We start from the raw sequence: 12500 nt of genomic DNA, 5'->3' as shown, positions 1-12500 counted from the left end.
TTGCTGACACACAGATAGGGAGAGATAAGAGGGACGAGGGGGGGGGGGGGGGGTGTAAAGAGAGAGAGAGCAAGAGAAGAAGAGAAAGAAATGAAAGGAGACAGATAGATATAGACAGAGTGGTGTGAGCCCAGTGGTCGTCTGCGCTCCAAATTGTCATTTCTGTAAAACCTCCGACACTCCGGCGCTGAGTGTGAATGAGAGGCCTCTCTCCCTCTCTCCCTGACTCATTCTGTCTTTATCTGCCATTTATTCTGTCTTTCTCACTTGTCTCCACCCTCTCCTTCAGCATCTCTCACCTTCACTTTCTCTTTCTTTGTCCATCCCTTCATCCCTCCCTTCTTTGTGCTCCTGCTCTGTAAGCAGTTTCCACTGCTCCGCTCTTTATCTGCTCATTTGTTGTCGCCCTCTGCAAAACAAACTGCCCATTAGTTGGGCTTTTTCTGATTCACTGTCTCTCTGTCTGTGTCTCTCTCTGTCTCTTCTCTCTCTTTCTCTCTTTCTCTCTCTCTCTCTCTCTCTCTCTCTCTCCCTCTGTGTGTCTCATATTAAATTTTAATTCCCTGCAGTGGAGGGCCAGAAACAGCCTGACAGTGACAGAGGCTGACAGAGGGGGGGTAAAGAAAATATAGACAGAGAGTGACAGCTTAGAGGGGTGGCACGTGTGTGTGTGCGTGTGTGCGTGTGTGTGTGTGTGTCAGTATGTATATAATGTTTTCCATTGTTTTTGCGTGACAGCTGTGTGTGATGTATTTAGATTAGGACTGGAAATTTGAAGTGAGCATATGTACACAAATGTCAATCTCTTCCCCTCACAAAATGTGTGTGTGTCTGTGTCTGTGTGTGTGGGAGCGCGCATGCGTTTGCCTGTTATTGTGTGTGCACTGTCAGCAGAAAGTTGGCACTGAAACTGATAAACCATTACGCGCAACGTGGGAGTGTGTGTTTATGTGCCATTTGGTGTGTACGTGTGTGTGCGAGCGCGCCTGTGTGTATTAGGTTTAATGATCTTTTTTGATGGCCTGGTGTAGCGGATATTGAGATGGATGGTCCATATGCTCTTTATGGTCCATGCATATTTCATATTCCAGCAGCAAGGCGGAGCAGAGCAGGCATTGCTTATATGGCCAGGATGTTGCACTGGGACGTGGGCTGACTTTATGAGAGCTAATATACAGATCCCACCGCTTTGTCCCCTTTGAATAAACTCCCAAGTACGAATAAATACAATACATATAAAGTACACATTTCATGATACTTTCAGAAAGACACCTATATATCCATAAACCATAAAGGTGCACGATGAACATCAAATGTCAAATGGGCCCATGAGGGTACCTGCTGTACCAGATACTGCTGCTGCTGCTAGAACACGTTTGCATGAACGACAAATGCTGTGTCACGCAACGTCAAACACAGTGGTTGAGTTAAAGTAACAATCCACAAGATTTTCAAACAAAGAAATGTTCATTTTGCTACTTTCTGTCATTGATCTACCACTAATAATTAAAGCTACACTACCAGTCAAAGGTTTGGACACACCTGATTAAATGTACTATGTTTTTCATCAACTCAAAGCCATTTTGATTTACAGGCTTATGCTTAAATTCTTGAATTTTTTTGTAGACAAATATAAATGTCTAAATGTCTAAATAGTGAAGTTGATGTCTATGTATGAATTTCTTTCCAAAGCCTTTGCCTTTCCATCATGGCAAAGGGCGGCTGCTTTAAAGAATCTAAAATAGAATATTTTTTTTATTTAACACTTTTTTGGTCACTGCATAATTCCATTTGTGTTATTTCATAGTTGTGAAAAATCGTAAAAAAATAAAGAAAATTGTGTGTGTCCAAACTTTTGACTGGTAGTGTTTACCCAGTTCATTTGCTGTTCTTTCTTGGGAAACGTCCTCAGGCGCACACAGAAAGTGATGCGTTTTATGTCTCCGGCAGCAGCAACGGCAGTTTGTTTGGAATAAATAGAAGAAGAATCCAGTCGTTAGTGTGAGTACCATGGCCGATTAGACAAAGAAAAGAGCGGTACCTACAGAAGTTCATCAACAGAAAATGCAAAGGGAAAAACACCGAGCAGAAACACCACAGCATTGCGCGCTTAGCACCAAAAGATGCTGCCAAAATTTACAAGGATTTTGAGGATTACCACTTTAATTAAAGCAGTAAGTCATAGTGAGGCTGTAGGGTGAATACACACAGACACATACACATACACACACTCATATACACAAAGCCAAAGAATTACTTTAAATTCATAATAGATCAGAAGTGGCTTGTCACTTTTCTCTTGCTCATTTCACACACGCTTATTCACAAAATTGCACAGGATGTGGACAACGTGTTTGTGCGTTTGTGAGCGGCTGGTGACTTGTAAGCGTGTGAAACAAACAAACGAGTGACGCATCATTTCTGTCATCTGAGGATCTTAATGGACAGGCACTTCTCCTTTCCCACCGGATACTCATGGGATGACCAAAGTATATTTTCTCAGTATTTATGATAGCTTTATTACACACACACTCAGATGCACTTACACATGCCCACGCACACACACACCTATACACAAGTTTCACATGAACGCACATTTTGCTGACTGTCATATGATGATTGACAGGTTGCCACCACATGGAGAGGCATATTGACTTCACCAGAGGGAGAGGGAGAGAGAGAGGGAGGGAGAGAGAGAGAGAGAGGGAGGGAGGGAGGGGGAGGGCGGAAACGACAGATTGACAGGCCAGGAGAGGAAGAGAGAAAGCAGAGGGAGAGAGAGGTGTCGGTGGAGGAGGAGGAGGAGGGGACGTCAAAAAGATTGAACCTGAAATGAAAAATTGAACGAGAGACGGATGGAAGGACACTGATAAGGATGGAGAGACAGAGGAGGAGAGGAGGGCAGAGCGAGTGATAGTGGGAGTGAGAGAGGGGAGGGAAACAGGAGAGGGATGTTCCACTGATAGACTGTCGAGTCTGACAGAGACTGCTCATGTTCACTGGAGAGAGAGGCAGCCACATCATGAAATACTGACACCAAGCCCGACGCGCACACACACACACACACACACACACACACACACACACACACACACAGACAGACGCACAAACACACGCGCTTGTAAAATCTACAGAACTTGGGGCTTAACGGGGCTTAACGGTATACTAAGGAGTTTTCTCAAGGTACACCTCGATTTATTTACATTTTAATTGTCACCCAAATAGACAGCGTGTGCTCTGTTGTCTAAACTACAAGCTGAATACATTTCTTTGCAAATTCCATTTTGCGTGATTGCCTTATTCCATTTTCATGTTGCTGCATTGTTTACAGACACTTTCACAGGCTTTGCCAAGTTGTGAATTTCTCCACATTTGAATGACAGGTAATTTACTTGTTAGAGTCTGAGGGAGATATTGTGCGGCAAGCCGAAGTCAGAGCCCGGTGTTAGCTGACTGTGGTATCATTTGCCAGGCCTAGTTAGGAGGAATGACTCTGATTAAAGAGAGCAGAGCAAAGCTTACACTTGCATCTCTGAAACAGCTGTTAAATGTGCACACACACATACACCCACACACACACACACACGCACAGCGCTATTGACTAAGACACAGCGCACAAATCTAAAGTTTCTCTTTCCACTGTGAGTATATTGTCTCGAGTCACTTGTAAGCCTATTGTTTGCACACAATTAAAATGCGGCACTGATAGATTTTTGTCTCATTCATCATCCACCAAACTCCCTTTGTTTCTGTTGTCACTTTGGCCTGCACACTGAGGAAGGCCTTAGTGCTGAAACTTCGCTGCTGTGCATGTGTTTCATATATTCTGCTTTGATAAAAGAATTACAAATATAAAACTCTGGAAATGAAGTAAGCATCACCGTTGTTTTTTGGAGTGCGGACCATTTTTTTCTTTCATTGTTATACTCCACTGGTTCCATGCACCAAAATAATTTTTGGCAAGCGAGGTGTTGTTTTTACTCAGAGCTCTTATCACTTAGTTTACCACTGTATTTCTACCTGTGTGCCTCAGTTTCAGCCCCTGTGACTAAGTATATATGAATACCTTTAATTAATTCTCCAAGTCACTGTGTGTTAATGGAACATCCATAATGCTGTTTCAAACCTCTGAGCTCAGCGTGAGCTTCTAGTCTGACAAGGCAGAATGCCCAAATGCATTTAAACACTTAAAGAGACTGTATGCTAGTGCCTGTAGTCTACTATCACATTATCTCACTGCTTTGGTATTTGTGTGTGTGTGTGTGTGTGTGTGTGTGTGTGTGTGTGTGTGTGTGTGTGTGTTACCTTGTCTGTCCAGCTGTCTGAGAGTGACAGAGTTTGCGGTTGCCCCAAAACCCATGTGCTGATTCACTTCTTGGCCTTATCGCAGGGTTTTTTGTCTCTTTCTGTGTAGATGAAAAGCATCTGAAGCACAGAGAACTTAACCGAGATGAAATGTAACTGGTTACAACTCTACTACTTACTTAGTAGATAGTAGGGATGTAACGGTATGAAATTTCACAGTACGGTACGGTATCTACCAAAATACCACGGTATACGATATTTCATGGTATTAATTTTTTTCCCCCTTTTAATTAAACGTACTATGGCCCATCGAAAAAACAAAGTATTTTGCTTTGAAGAAAAATATTGCTTTATTGGACTGAAACGTGTGTGCGTGCCTGTGCGTGTGTGTCTGTGTGTATTTAACTGAAACTCTCATGCATTAGCATTGTAACATTTACATAAAAATATTTAATGCAAGGGTCCTCCTTAGTGAGATAACGTTAATGTTCTAGCGCCCTGCAGTGCAACATCGGATAGTTTATTTTGCATTAAAGACGGAAAATACACACGACAATCTTATAATCTAGTGCAGTTTAATAATGTATATTAAATTACAAAGTCCACTGTTGCAATTCAATATTGCTAGCAACTTGAAGTGTGATGTTTCATTTTTTCCCCTGGCTGTCACGAGCGGAGCTGTGGATAGGTAACCCTCCACTGTAGTGGCGTGCGGCGCTGTGCATATGCGCATTGTGCAACATAAATTTATACCGTGGGCACGGTATTACAGGGAAAGGCTTATGGTTCAGAACCGTGGTTGCTTGATACCGCGATATACCTTAAAACGGTATACAGTTACATCCCTAGTAGATAGTAGTACTAGATTTTGTGGCACTGCTTTTTAATATAACAGAAGAAACAGTACGTATACTTGTATAAATATTTCAGTACTTATTCCATCTTTGGATGTACCCTCTAGTTCACAGATCAAGGCACACGTACACACGTACATGACCAATCTCAATTTTCCCCGCAGCCCCTAGTAACAACCCCCACTCTCCCCCGACTGCTTTTAGCCCTAATTCGTTGTTCATTCCCTCATTTTGCAGCCAAACTGAGATGCGCAAAAAATGTTCTGAGACAGAATTTGCTACAGTAATAGCTGATGATTTGTGATAATGTGGAATAGTAATAAGTGGTACTCAATTAGCCATTACAGAGACAGAGGAGAGATGGTGGAGTGAGGGAGGGATTGATGGGTTTTCGCACAAAGCAATGAACCCCTTTAGCCCCCTTTTTTGCTACAATAGCTCCATAGCTGGGGCTTCTTCTGTCGTCATGGAGACTAATGTTGAAAGCCAGCTGTGGTTTTGTCTAGGAAGCCCATTAGGCTGGAGCTCAGTTGGCTCTCCTTTCTGTCTCTCTTTCTCTCTGGCTTCGCCTCCTTGGACTTACAATGGTGGAAATATCCTATCCGTGGATCACCCGTGATATTGGACACGGGTCAAATAACAGTTGCAAATAATTCTTAGCCTTTGTTTTACCCTGTTTGGAGTGCCAGATGGGGGAGGTTTACTGTTGGCCATCACTGAAAAGAATAGGAACTAGGAAATACTTTCCTTTAGTTGCGTGAACTTTCTGGCGATCATTGTCCTACGTGGCAGACCCCACCCATCTCGCAGTTCAAGCAGGTTAAAACAAGTTCAAGCAGATAAAGAATTATTTGCAAATACTATTTGACCTAGGTCTGGTTGATGGATGGCGCTACTTCTTATTCCACCTTGTCCTTCTGTCTGGCAAGCACTGTTTCTTGCACTGGCTCCCTTATTAAATGTGGCTCAGGAGAGGGATCTGAGTAATGTTGTTGTTGTTGTTGAGAATGGTTTATCCCAGAGCTGGAGCTCTTTCCCCGCAGCCCTGATATTTGAGCCTCCAGACCCTGACCCAAACACATCAGTCAGCGGGGCATGGTGCCATGTGACTGGGCCAGGAAGTGGGCTGAGGCAGAGAGAATGATTGTTATGCAGCAGATTGATCAGGTTTCACAGGACACCGCCAAACCATCAATCCGTAGGACTGTACACACAGGCGAATGTGTGTGTGTGTGTGTGTGTGGGCAGGGTCAGGGCCAGTGGTGTGTGTTTGGGGCAGTGAGTGCAAGAATCAATAGCTGGGTCAGAGGGTAATGTCTCACTGAGTGCTGAGTCTATACACAGCCATCAGACAGGATCACTATCAATCATGGAAGAGCTCAAGGAACATACATTCTCTCTCTTTCTCTCTCTCTTTCTTTCTCTCTATCTGTGCCTCTGCCTGCCCAGTGTCTGATGGGATCACTATTGCTCATGTAAGGGCTTTGGGAACAGAGGGAGAGAGGGAGATGTAGGGAAACGGGGGGATAGAGAGGCCCAGGAAAGGATTGATGGGAGTGAAGTGATAGAATAAGAGGGAGAGATTGGCGGGTATTGGCAGATACTTGGGGGAGGACAGGGGGGGAGGGCGATGCTGGGAGATAGAAGAAGCCTTACAGTGAGAAAGTCCTTCGAGCGTAAAATAGGCTGGTATGCAGACGGGAGGGTGGTGGTGGTGTGGGGGGGTTGGGTAAAAAAATGAATGATAAATGAAAGAAAAAGTCAGTAAACACACAAATTGAGGTGAAGACCACAAGTCCCTGTCTTATTCCCCCGGTTAAACAACATTTTGTTTTGTTTGTGTGATCGAAGTAATCTGTTTTTCCTCCTTTCCATCCTTGTCATTCATCCCACCATCCATCCGCGCCTCTGATCTCCTCTCCTCTCACTTTTCTTTGTCTTCTTATTCTGCATGTGTTTCGGCCTCCGTGCCATCTGTTGTTTCATGCAGTTGGTCATTTTAATTTCCTCTCCCTGCATCTCGCTCATATCGCTCTCCTCTGCGTCCCCTCACCACATCCATCCATCTCTGTCCCCTGTGTTTGGACAGGCCATTTAAACACAACAAAAGCACGTATGATTGATCGCTAAAACATGCATGTGCACGAGAACACGCTTTTTTACATAACGCTTTGGCCGTGTATCTGTGTCTGCGAATGTGTCCTTGTGTGAAAGCGAGATGGCTCAGTTCAAAGGGCTAATAATGCGTGCCATTAGGTCCGTGCTGCTGAAACACTCTCTCTCACACCACATAGTCAATATCCACATGCAGAGAGAGAGAGAGAGAGAGAGAGAGAGAGGGGATGATGGCTGGAGGGAGGGGAAGATGGAGAGAGAGGGGAGGTAGAAAAACGAAGGTAAAGAGGGAGAAGCTTTGAGAAAATGGAGGAAAGAGAAAGAAAGTGAAGGTGTTAGAGAAAGAGAGAGATTCAGATAATACTGTTCGTGTTAGGGGATCATGTCAGCGCTCAGCGTATGGCTGTGTGTGTGTGTGTGTGTGTGTGTGTGTGAGGCCGCTTGGCAAGAAACCCTGTTAGCTGTAATACTTTGATCAATTACCAATGATGAGCTATCGCTCTGCAGGGCAGGAGTGAGTCTGTGTGTGTGTGTGTGTGTGTGTGTGTGTGTATGTATGTGTGTGTGGCGGCCTTGAGAAAAGGCAGCATATTCCAGTCTGTTGGACACACTCTAGACAGGTATTGATTTCAATGGGGAGAATTTAGAGCCTACTCAACCACTACACCCTATCAGACACACACTCACACACGCCCACACAAACGCGCGCACACACACACACACACATTCTTCCAATGGTCCAGGGAGATATGACGGAGGGATGGAGAGAAAAATAAAGTATAGAAGAGAGAGTAGCGACAGAGGAGGAGAACAGCGAAAGATTGAATTCTTATTCACCACAAGTCACCTATTAATATCCTCCCTGTCAACCAATATTGAATTAGATAACAAGTAAACATATACACGCACACACACACAGTTCTTTTTTTAACACTTTTGCCTGCTTGCGTTCTCTCAGGCAACGGCCAAACCCAGAAAGAAATAGAGAAAAAGGGAACACATAGAGGAAGAGAGAGAGAAAGAAAGACAGAGCAGAGGGAGTGGGAAGGAAATACAGTAGGAAGGACTCTTCTCTGTGTTTGATGAGGGCCTCATTGATGCTACAGATCTCTGGGAGTCTCCTTTCAGCAGGGAGCCATTCAATTATACCTACCGCTCTGCTGGCTGATTGGAGTCCTCCTGCAACAATGTTAGCATCTCTGTACCAAACTGAGATAGGATTAAGAATTCTGGCCTCGGGGGGCAGAGTGGCTTATAACTCCTGATTGGCAATTATTTGTAACACTGCTGGACAAGTTTGAATCCATCCCAACCCTCCTGCCCTTCAGTAGTGTCTCCTTTATGATTTTGTAACCTTTATTTATCCAGGCATGCTTGCTTTTTTTTTTCCAGCAATATCCTGCTGTACACTCACACAGTTCTCCACACACTCACACCCTCGGAGTCCAGTACAGCAGACACGGTTTCTACTGTCAGTCGTTGAGCACCCAGTTGGTAGTTAAAGGAATACACCGTGTATTTGGAGATTGGCTTGTTGGTCGACTTACCTGCTAACGGATGAAAACATAGACACCAAAAACATCCATAGGTGCCCCTGTAGATTATTTCCTTCGGTGCTCCATGCTAACACTTTAGCATACTCTATGTTGAGTAATAGCAGGCAGCTAGCATTATCTCTACAGTGAGAACTTGTAGCTGCTCTATAGCTAAATGCTAAGTAATCATAAAGGATTTGTGGCTAAATCTGGCAGTTTTGTGTCAGAGGTTGGTAAAAGTACATGAAATATGATGAAAAAATGACGTATTGTTTTGAACTACCAGGGACTACTTTCCAAAGTTTACAAAGCAAGTGAAGGTTGTGGGTGATGGGAGACTGTACAGCTAAAACTCACTGCGCAGGTGATGAATAAAGACTGCTCACCTGAAATTGTTTCAAAATTAAACCTAACTATATATATCCTAAAAATAAACCTCAGCTTTAGTTAAGGTTTTAATAAAAATGTATCAATCTGACACCACCAACTACTATTTATTACTAAAAGGTCAGTCCTCATACGCTGGCTAATGCTAGCTCTCTACCAACACTACCATAGTGTATGCTAACGCGTTAGCATGGAACGATCTATCCGGGACACATGGATGATTTTGGTGTCTATGTTCTCATCACATATCGGATAAGCAGACCCACGGGCTAGTCTCCTGAAAACCTGGTGCATCCGGTGTGTTCCTTTAAGTGCCATGGCAGCACACCACAGTGCTAGTTGCTGAAGGAGAAGGAGAGCTACACTTAAATCTTTAGGCTCCCGCCGCCCCCCCTCCCTCACATCTTCCCCTTCTCTCGAAAATCTACCAGCTCTCAAGCACAGAACACTAGAGCAAGCCGGTCCGCCTAGCTCTTGTTACAAAAAGGAATGATTACACTTACTGTCAAAGTGTTTTATCGATGTATGGTGCTTTAACAGGCCAGGCAGATAATAGGCAGGCAGGGGGTACTTCTGTGGCATTATGTTGCCTACGACTGATTTATAGGGAACATACTCTCTCTCTCTCCCTCTCCCTCTCTCTCCCTCTCTCTCCCTGTCTCTCTGATGTGATTTTACAGTAGTGACATTGATCCAGGCCCACTTTGATCTTGCTCTTAGCTGTTGCTCCTTCTCGCTCCCTCCCGCTATCGCCCTCCACTCCCTGGTGGCCAGACTCTGCAGCTTTTAACCCCGACTACCCCTCGTCTCATCCTATAAATCCCTCCATCTTCCCCTCCATCCTTCCATCTATCCATCCATTCCTCTGGCGGATCTATATATATGCTCTTTGACTCTCTGAGCCCGTGCCCTGCTCCTCAAGAGTGGTGGCACTGATGAGAATGTGTGTGTGTGTGTGTGTGTGTGCGTGTGTGTATGTGTGTATGTGCGCACACACATGCACATTCAGGGTTTATGTCCTGCTCTCCCTCCCTCTACTCTCTCTCTCTCTCTCCCTGCTATCAGCTTATAACTAGCTACGCATCACTTATGAAAGAGGAAATTAGTAGTGAACCAACACAAGAGGAAAGGGAAGCATCTGGAGACAGCAGAAGGTCCCACTGCAGTGCCTACATTCGATTTTCTGATTATCCGTGGCCTGAAACATGAGTATATTGGTATTAGATACATTATTTTAACTAGCGTCAACTAGTTGGCAAGTGGAAAGTTCAAGTACTGTGATGCCGCATTCATGTCATATTGAATTTACTATAAATGCAAATTATCGCTTCCAGGGTTTTTTGAAGTAATTGCCAAAATTTTGACTAGAATCGATCAAATGATGATGGCAGAAATTGGGAAAATAAGGCCCAGGTTGAAAATAAATGAAAATATCCTTGAATTTTGAAACTTGAATTTTAAATATTTTGTGTGTGTGTGTGTGTGTGTGTGTGTGTGTGTGTGTGTGTGTGTGTGTGTCTCAGAGACACGCCCATTGAAGATGCCAGACTGTCACATATAAACAGTTGGCTGATTAAGGTGACATGCTTTGTTGTCACACAAATGCGTGTTCACATACACAGACAAGCGCACGCACACACACACACACACACACACACACACACACACACAGTGGGAATCCTAGAGCCAGCTTTTATCTAAGAGAAGTGAAGTGATTTGCTTTCAGATTACTCAGACACTACAAGCTGCCCTCCCCCTCATTTTTCTCTCTTTCTTTTCTCCCATTATCCCTTCATCTCTGAGAACTTGCTTTTCTTTGGTAGCGTGAAACTCTCCAACTGCCTTTTTTTTCCTGTCTGCTCCGTCTCTTATTCTCACTCTCAGTGCTCTTTTACTCAATTTGCATTCACGCCTCCCTGGTGGAACCAACCTCATCCCTCACTCATGCTCTTCCTCTCTCGCTCTCCATCTCTCTCTCTCTCTTTTGCATTCACTATAAATATAGTTCCCTTGAAGCATTTTCCGCTTTTTTCTACAACTAAAATCACAACACGAAAATCTCCTCTGGAGGCTAGCAAATGATGTAATGAGAGAGAGAGAGAGAGAGAGAGAGAGAGATGGAGAGGAGGGGAGCAAAGGATGAATCTTGAACAATGAATCTTCCTTCCACGTTAGTCTGAAAGAGAGGGAGGAGAGAGAGAGAGAGAGAGAGGAAGGAATGGAGAGGAGGGAGAGAGAGAGACAAATCCAGGAAGGATGTAGAGAGAGCAGGAAGAAGTGATGGAGAGAGGGAGACGTTGGGAGCAGCGTTTCGATCTTCATTTAATAATTGAATAATAATCTCCCTGGAGACGTGACCTAGAACTGGGAAAGAGAGAGACAGACAGAGAGAAAGAGAGAGAGAGACAGCATCAGGCAGAGGATGACACTCTGCTGCCCCCTTGTGATTTTATTATGGCACCACCGTATCTTTCGTGTGTGTGTGTGTGTATGTGAGTGTGTGTGTGTGTGTGTGTGTGTGTGTGAGTGTGCATGTGTGGGTGTGTGTGTTCATCGGTGTGTGTATGATTTACAACTGCAACCTGTCTCTGTCGCACAGATATGAGCCCGTGTCTGTGATGGGGAGAAAAAGAGGGCTTTTGGATGTCAGGAAAGAATCTATTTCACTTTGTCACACAATCTACACACACACACAGACACATACACACATACACACACAGACCCAGACCTTATATTCCTGTCAAGCTGAGTCTTTTTTAGGGCTGACGCTGATATATGAGCTTGGGGGGGGAACGTGGCCGGGACGTTGACGGCTGACGTGAGCGCGACGTTGCGCTCAGGTTGATGTACGAGCGCTGGGGTTAGGGGACAATGCTGCGCTGACACCAGGAGAAGGAGCTGTGGCCCTGGGGCCTTGAGTCCATACTGAAGAGCCAGCTCCGCATTCTCTGCATACAGCAGCCCCGGAGCCACAAATATACCTAGAACACACCCACGCACACCCACCCACACACACACACACACGCACCTGCTCCCTGTTATAAATAAGTTAATAACTCTCAAACATAGATCTATATGACCTCAGACGAACAATTGAGCACAAATGCATGTATCCGAATGCGGCGCGCCGAGCGGTGCTCTGAAACGATGTGTTGTCTTTGTAGCAAAGCATGTGCCCTTGAGTGTTGTGTGTGTACGCTTTGTTTAGGCCACAGGGTGTAAAGCTTTTGTTCGCATCTAAAAATGCTGCAAGCATTATGACGGAGTCAGTTAGCGGTTAGCATGGTGGAACTCCATACCAACA

At 44.5% G+C, this 12500-nt stretch overlaps 1 protein-coding gene across 1 annotated transcript in view; it reads left to right on the top strand.

Annotated features, from left to right (window-relative positions):
• The window catches only part of efna3b (ephrin-A3b), a 43655-nt gene that overhangs the window by 22406 nt on the left and 8749 nt on the right, over positions 1 to 12500 (top strand). The window lies entirely within an intron of this gene.

This window comes from Centroberyx gerrardi, chromosome 12 (genome assembly GCF_048128805.1).
Source record: "Centroberyx gerrardi isolate f3 chromosome 12, fCenGer3.hap1.cur.20231027, whole genome shotgun sequence".
Classification (NCBI taxonomy): domain Eukaryota; kingdom Metazoa; phylum Chordata; class Actinopteri; order Beryciformes; family Berycidae; genus Centroberyx; species Centroberyx gerrardi.
This window is presented reverse-complemented; position numbering and strand designations above follow the sequence as displayed.